Source organism: Mauremys reevesii, linkage group 24 (genome assembly GCF_016161935.1).
Source record: "Mauremys reevesii isolate NIE-2019 linkage group 24, ASM1616193v1, whole genome shotgun sequence".
NCBI classification, from domain to species: domain Eukaryota; kingdom Metazoa; phylum Chordata; order Testudines; family Geoemydidae; genus Mauremys; species Mauremys reevesii.
In genome coordinates, this window is record NC_052646.1 from 4,707,721 (window position 1) to 4,716,563 (window position 8,843).

Here is an 8,843-nt window from a genome sequence, read left to right on the forward strand (position 1 = left end):
TGGCTTTTTTGGATCAGACCCTTAAACCTGAACACTGTTCTGCCAGGTAGGGAGGTGTTGGCCACACCCCCTACCCAAGCTGGGAAAAGAACCCAGGAGTCCTGCCTCCCCTTTTACATAGGGGGAAGTCAGGCATGTGGAGCGCGAGGCTGACCTGTCCCTGAGATCATAGTATCTCAGCCGCAGAACTGGGAATAGTTCCCTCTTTCACTCTGGATTCATAGATTAGCCATGAAAATAAAATCGGTACGTGGTTCATTTCGCTTCCATCCCTGCACCATAGTGGTACTCTGCGCTCCATCGGCCCCCCCCATTTGAGCATCTCAAATTGCTTTATCCCCAGTTTAGAGGCAGAGGAAGCTTGAGGCACAGAGCCAGGGGATGTGACTTGCCCAAAGTCTTGCACTGAATTCAGAGGTAGAGCTGGGAATAGAATCCCAGAGTCCTTGCGTGGGACCTGTGCTCTAACCACTAGACCACACTCACTCCAAGACCTGGGAACAGAACCCAGGACTCCTGACTCCCAGTCCTTCTCTCTAACCAACAGATAACACTGCTGTCTTTCCTTTTCTACCTAGGAACCAGAGCATAAATATTAACCTTCTCACAAAGGACCTGAACTGACGGCTCCGATGTAAACTGGCGTAGACGGATGCACAAGAGAATGGAGCAACCAGCTCCTCCCTCCACTCCAGCAAGTCCGAAAGATTCTTTTCCCCAAACATGGAAACTAGTCCTGGTTTTCCAGGGTGTTATGATCATCTCATCTGATCTCCTGCATAGCGCAGGCCAGAACATTTCACCTGGTGAGTCCTGCACAATGCCCAAACACTTGCGGTTAAGCTAAAGCACGTGGGGTTGAACAGTCATTCTGCTGGCTTCTCCACGCAAGCTAAGCTGTTCAGGATGGAAAAGTGGATCCCCTCGCAATGCCGCTGGCTCTGCCAGAACCTGCAGATTGTCTAGCAAGCAGGGGACTTTCACGTGACAAAGGCCAAGGTTCATTTTTGCACCATCCATCCTTCCCTCTGCAGTTTGGTGTCGCCCTCTAATGGACAGAGTCAGTAACGCTATGAGACAGACACACGAGACTTTGGATGCTAACCTCATACATCTCTGGGCTTATTGGCCTGATGCTCTCCCTGTGCAGCTCAGATAGTCGGTGCAGAATATTAGCAGGCTGGACTTAGAATTTCCAAGAGAAACTTGCCATCAGTTTTTGCTCTGAGAGTTGCACAGCGTGTGCGTCCAGCCAGTGCATCACACAGGACCCTACACGAATCCCACATGCCCACCTAGAAGCCATACCTAAGGCAGAACAGTGTCAGAGGGCCCAATTCTCATTTACACCAGTCACTTGAAGGCACCGGCCTTAGGTGCAAATGAAACTCAGGCCCCAAACCCAACATTGCATGATCCACGAGGTGGTGAACGCAATCCTCTGACCTCAAGACACTTGGTAGAAGAAAGAGGTTAAAAAGCACCATCCAATTTTACAGCACGTTTCTTTCCTTTACAGAAGGGATTTCATTTTCCTTTGCCTCTCTGCCTATATACAATGTAACTTGTCTCCACCAGCCTGCTTCAGGAACCTTCCAAAACCATTAGTGCTTTTGAGAAGTTTAAAAAAACCTAAAATAATAGTGTAAGAAACATAACAACCGCGAGATATTTACTTTCAACCCTTCTTTCTCTGAAATCTCCACTTCCACCCATGCTAGCCCAAGGTTGGAGTTCAGAATAAGGCAAAAACAAGGGCCTCACTTGCCAGGTTTGTGTGTTCAGTGGATAGCCAATTTTTATATATTAAAAAAAAGAACATAAAACCCCAAACTGATCTTTTTTTAAAAAAATACATATAATCAGATCCCATTTTTTTCTCCCTCTATAAAAATAACTTCAGGACTTTGATTGACAGAAGGTACCAGACAGAGGTTTGAATTTTTGTTAGGCGCTTTTTTTTTTTTTAAAGTTTCAGAAAATAGTACTGAGCAAAAATGGATGGAATCTGTGGGGAAATTAAAACAGTAACAACTGACCTTGTTTACAAGTCTAGTTTACATTCTGTTCTGTCTGGGATCATCACCTCTACTATAGATAAAACAATATGGATAACATCTACTATATGAACTAGTTAAGTTTATTTATTTTTTAATCTTTTCTATAGGATTATATGAAATAAATTTCAATGTTTATTATTATTATTTTAATATTTTTATACCCATCAACTCAAACTGTTTTTTCCCCTCTTTTTGGTTAAAAACAAACAATTCTTATTTTAAAATGCTTCTTTAGAAGGCAACAGATTAGAAACACCCCACTACCACCTTTCGGATGCCTTGCAAAGGGTGAATACCGTTAAGGTTGGATTTTCAGAGCTGACGCGAGTAACCCCAGCTCCCGCTGACTTGTACTGGGGTCAAGAGTGCTCAGCACTTCTGCAAGTCAGGTCCTTGAGCCAAGATCATGCAAAGCACTTGAGCGCACGATTAAAACTTAAGTGCTTTCCAGAACAGGGATGGATTTAAACACACGCTTTGCTGGATCGGGACCTTAATAGCTAAAAGGGTGCAGGGGAATTAACATGCCCACCCTCCCCTCCAAAAGCCCATGGTTTTCTTAAAGAGGATGCATTATCTTTATCGTTTTTTGCACCAAGTGCTGTTAATGCTCTAGTTTGTAGGGGGTCAAAAGAGGGCAAGCTCAGGGTAGCCAGAAATCCAAATAAAAAAAGATAGAGGCTGGGCTCTATTCTGTGTACTCTCTTCCCCATCCTTCTGGCTTGGTCATATCACTTACTATAACCTAAGAAGGCTGCATTAAGGCCCCCATCCTGTAAAAGCTACTGGGTGCTGCGGAACCACTTATAACAGGCACCTGAGAGTGTTTGCAAGATTGGGCTCTTGTGGTGGATCAGTAATCCCGCTCCCTACAGTCCTCAGGGTCAAGCTTCCGACCTACACAAAGGGCTTGATCTAAAGCACAATAGAATCCAGGGGTGAAAACCTGGCTTTGCTGACGTCAAAGGCAGAACTTCAGTGGGGCCAGGAATTCAGGCAATGGGCTTCGGATCAGGCCCTTAAGTGCATGCTGAACTTTAAGTCTTGCTCAAGTTAACGGGACTTAGGAACGTGTTTAAGTGCTTCACTGAATCAGGGCTTGAAATGACAGCTTGATTGCACCAGACAGGAAAAGGCTCAAGCACATGATTAACCCTTGACTCTCCTCGCAATTAAGCATATGCTTAAGTGCTTACTCATACAGGGATGGGTTCCTGGACTGGAGCCATAGTGAAATATGCCACTGATTTAGCAAAGGCTTGTGGCTCGATCCTGCAATGACTCGGGGCCCAATCTTGCAGATTCATGCCTGCTGATAACTTTGCTCCCCCAGGCAATAGGACTGCCCCCGTACATGAACTGACACATATGAGGGGCAGTTGGGAGGATTGGGGTTTTAAATGGCAGCAAGATTTTGAATTCATAGTGGTTTTTCTCTTCTCTGATTTTTAAGTTTTTTAAATACATACAACTTTGTGTAACTTTTTTATTTCAGGGAAGGGCCATTTGCACTGTAACTATCAACTTTTACATACACACGCACACACAAAAAAAGAAACATATATTAAAAACACTTTTTAAGCAATACTCTGGATACAAATGTATTTTTTTTAACCTACATATATTCTAACCCTTCTAAACTTTTTAAGGATCACTTTATCATAAAATAAAATATCCTTTTTTTTCTTATAATAAATTACCTAATAAAAAGTATTTTTATTAGCCCAGTTCCTTGCTACATTTACATGTAATAAATGCATTTATTAAAATAGAATATTAAATTATAAAGAAATGTTCTAATTTTTAAATCTTATTTTTTCCTCCTCTCTCTCTCTATTTTTAAAAAACGCCTGTAAAAGAACCGAAATAAAAAGTCAAACACCAAATAAGCAAGTGGAATATTTTTGATTTAAGAGGTTCTGAATGTTAACAGTCTTAGCCTTTGCATGTATGGAGATTTAAAAAAAAAAAGAAAGAAAGAAAAGAGAAAAAAGAATAGATATCCCTCCAGCTGAAAAATACGTTTGCAAATGGGAGCTAGGACGATATTCTTATAGTATCTCCTCATTAAATATAAATCCAATTTTGGTTCTTTTTTTAATTTTATGTATTATAATACATACTATTCTCTATATAATTTATTATGATGAGGATATCACAGTATATTTTATATCCCTCCCTGCCCCTGTGTTACATTTATCATCCCCAAGTCATCCCCCCCACCCCCGCAACCCCTCCCCGATACCTCTAAAATAATGGCCAAAGACATAGCATATTTGTGTCTCCTTTCACAGGCAAAGCAGATGTTATTAATTAATTAACCCCTCCTCTGAACATCCTGTCACAGCCCCCATCTTCTAGTGTCACAGTCCACCATCGAGGGGTGATTTGTCCCAAAAGCTTGCAGTACCATATACAACACCAAGGGATCTCCCCCCCCAGTCCTGAAAATCTTTACTCACCCATCAGGACTAGTTGTCTAAGGTGGCTTGGTGAATAAAGATTGCAGGATCAGGCCCCGGTTCAGCAAAGCACTTAAGCATGTGCTTATCTTTAAGCACAGGCTTAAATCCATTCCTGTTCAACAAAGCATGTGCTTTAAGTCCCAAGGCTCTGCTGAATTGGGTACCAGATACGTTCCCCGTTTTCTCTATCCACTCAGACTCCTAAGGCCAATCCTGCCAGGTCCTGAGAGCCTCAGGAGAAAGGGCTCAGCACTCTCCAGTCCCAATTGACGTTAATGTCACTACTCGAATGAGTTAAGGACTACTTGCATAAGTCAGGTCCCAGGATGTACCAGAGATGTCCCCTTCTCCCCCCCACCCACCCTCCATCCACCTATGCATCTAATCGATCTAGTTCTTTGGGAGAGCGCCCATCAGCATGGTATCTGAGCCATCTTACCTCCTATCGACTCCATCACCCCGCAGGCTTCGCCCCTAACACACGAGGGCTCCGTCCTGCCCTCTGCTGTGCAATCTGCCCCCTGTCCCGCAAAGGACTTAAACACGTGCCTACACCGCTGAGCACCTTGACAGGATCAAGCCCCTCATGCGACTCCCTAGGTGTTATATATGGTCACTGCTGTTATATATGGTCAAGCCCCCACCTGCTCCATTTCTCCCAGGAGCCCACTGGAATCTAGTATCGCCCGATGCTGAAGTTACAACCCACCTCTAGCCTGTCCAGCAGTGCCAAGAGGTAGAGCAGCAGCAGCATTAGCAGAGACCTACCCTCGAAGGCCCCGATCCTGCAAATACTTAGGCACATGCGTAACTTTACTATTACTAGTAGCCACATTGATTACAACAGGATGACTCATGATAGCGAAGTGTAAGTGTTTGCAGGACTGGGGACTGATCCAGATCCCACTGAGCATTCAGTTTGCTCTTAAACCCTGAGGTGGGGAGAAGGTGGAACAACTCAAATGAGACCCGATACTGGTCACATTTGCTGGGTTCCATTTCAGTCCAACCTTGCCCTCTTTCCACCAGGGATGTTTTAGGGGAATGAAGGGGGAAGGGAGATCCCCATAAATTTAGCACCCCAAATAGCGCCTCATGGAATCCTAAAATACGTCCCTTCTCCCGTGACTGCGAGGTGGAGATACTAAGGGTTTATCTAAAGACATTTGCACAGGTGTATCAACTGCAAGATGGGTCAGCCAGTACCTTACCCCTCACCGCAAATACACCCACACAGATTTACACTGAGGGTAGGTTAGCAAATAAACCCCAGTATAGACAGATTAGACTGGAGTGGGGGCATTTCTTTCTGTTATCCTTATTGCTGGTGAATTGGACCAACAAGCCATTTCTAGTCACCTATCCAGGAAGGTATAAGTCAGAGCAAATAGTTAAGGTCGTGGGCATTTTTTGTGGTGTTGATTTTTTTTTATTTTTTTGTGGGTTTTTTTTAAAGATTTTTTTTAATATATATATACATATATTTAAAAAGAAAATAAAGAGTTATGCAAATTTATGCTCAGCCGCACGCTGGGGTCCTGGCGAGCTACTGAGAGACGGGGCCTGGGGCATTCCATCAGTTGGATGCTCCCTACAGGAGTTCAAGAGGATTTAGGCCCCCCCGTACTCCTCTCCCCCCCAAAGTACAGCCCCCTCTCAGACCAGAGGTAGCTCTTGGTGCACCTGCAGCCTGCTGTTCTTTCTTCTGAAGTTGCTACATCAAAATATGAGGCGGGAGAAGAGGGGTAAGGAAGGGAGAACAAAATAAAACAGGTCGCAATACTGCTACTCCGTATAAACTAGAACTGCTACATCAAGCTTTCTTTTAATATATATGTATATGTGTGTGTGTGTAGGTTATTGGAACTAAAGATTTCATTAAAGGCCAACTTGGAAGCTGGAGTGGGAACGCCCAGTCCATGGAGATATGGACAGGCTGCCTACTGGCCATCCAGATGGCTTCCCCTCCTGGTTCCGATCGGCAAGCTTGGATAGTTGTTTGGGTTAAGTTTTTTTGTTTTTGTTTTCTTTAGAAAGGTTTTTCTAACATTTTCAGCATGCAGGAGGCTTTTATGTCACTTTATTTCATGAAGGGGAGGGAGAGAATCTAAGCTCCCATACCTTCCTCCCCGCCATTCCCTAGGGTCAGTGCTAGAATATGGCCCCCATCCCACCAAGGTCCCCAGTCCAGGTATCTTCCCACCCTACCCCACCCCACCCCACCCAAACCTCTTCACAACCTGGCATCAAAGAAAAACATTGATCAAAAACTCGCTCACATTACCACGAACAGACTTCACTTAGCCAATAATGACTAGTCACTCAACTAAGATATTGGCCCCAGAGGACTCAGCCAGGGAAGCACCGGCTGTTGTGTTGTAATCCCATCCGTTACCAACACAGATATTTCTGAACGCCCCTTTGGAAGGGTGGTCTGATTTCCGACCCACTTTTTCCCCCAACCACTCTCCTGACATCAGTAGGAAAGGTATGCACAAAGAGGAACAGAATTGCAGGGGTTACTCCCCAAAAAGAAAACTTTTTTTAACCTTTCCTTCTATTGGGATCGAAACAAATCTAGATTTCAAATAATAACTGGACCTTTTCTGAAAAGGATGTGGTCAGAACAGGACAGATGGTCACGTTTTTACTGAGGCCGTGTTTCCATTGAAGTGGCTGGGAGGGGATCTCACTGCTGCACATTGGAGACAGCCCAGATCCCAGGCACCATGTAAGCCCTCAAGATTTGAGTGGTACCTAGCCTCTTGCTCCTATGGAAGGCAACTAGCCCAATTCACCATTGTCCTGCAGCACCGGCGTAAACGACGACCCCAGCAAGTGGGTCTAAAATGCTATGGCTGTGATTTGGTAGCAGTCTGCCCCCTTCTTTGCAGTGGTGTAAATGACTGCAGAAGGTGCAGGGCAATGGAGAATTAGGCTGCTTAAGGTTTGTTAAAGCTGTGTGGGGAAGAAGAGGGGTCATAACTTTGACATGACAGTGTCCCCTTTCGTACAACATTTTCTATCAGCATCCGCTGCAGAAGCTAGGAGCACAACCTCCTACCGCCGTCTATCCCCTGTCCTGTATAACAATCCACCATCAATGCAAAGTGTTATAAGTACAAAATTTCACGCCCCTCCACCTAACATCTGAAGATCTTTTCCGAGGCTAGAGTCCAAACAGAGGCCTGCCTCAGTATCAGCAATCCACCCCCTGTATGTGACCGAAGGATTCTTGAACGAATTGTAAAGAGACTCAGTTGGGGTCGAGTGGCAACGAATCAAGAGGAAGAAGGGATAGTCCCAGGAAGCACATTACGATGAAATTAAAGTCTCCTGTAACTCAAGGAACATCTCTGGCTATTTTTATTTACTTTTTTGGCTGCAGAACTGTCTCTCCCAAGTTGCTAAGCTCGTTGGTCCACAGTTCTAAATCAGGGTCCAGGATTCGTGAGTAGAAGTAATTTGGGGGTAGGAAGAGAGTGGGGTGGGGGTAAATATATATATATATATATATATAGGTACTTGGTAGGTTAATCCAACACATGTAACTTTGCCACCATGGCAATTTGGCATCCAGGTACTGGTTGAACAAACCTGATCACGTTAAGATGCTGGATTGTGATTGGCGTCGAGGCCAGATTCGAAGCCCGTCTCTCCCACTTCCCAACAGTTTAAAAAGTATCTGATTTAACAAAACCAGGAGTCTTCAAATGATTAAAAGGATGTTCAACAAGGCAATTCATTTATTTATTTTTTTTGTTTTGTTCTGAAAAAAATATAATATATAAAAGTGGCAACCTCCGGAAGATCCAGGTTAAGGACAGTTGAAGAGGTTTTGGTCCATAAAGAAATATTTTCTTCCTTTTTTTTTTTTTTTTTAATTTTCCACTTGGTTTTGGGTAACAAAAGTTTTGGTCCAGTTTAAAAACAACAACGACGACAAAATTATATATATAAACTCGTTTTTTGCTTTCTGTCGGGATGCATGTTGGTTTCAAATGGGCTCATCGCCTGTATTGCATGATCGTCTTTCTTAGGTTTTGGTGTGGTATACTTTTTTTAAGAAAAGAATGTTAGTGTGTGTGTGTACTTTAAGAAAAGAACAATGGTGTGTGTGTGTGTGTGCGTGCAGCTGGCATCACTTGGAAAAAGCAAAGAAGAGTTAACTATGGAAACATGGAAGTCAATCCTTGCTCTTGGATGGGAACTCAAGACTGGTTTTGAAATACCCTGTTAGTGACTCCTGATTCAACTGATGAACAAATCCCTGTTTGGATTGGAAAAAAAACAAAAGAAACAAAACAGAGTTCCAAAC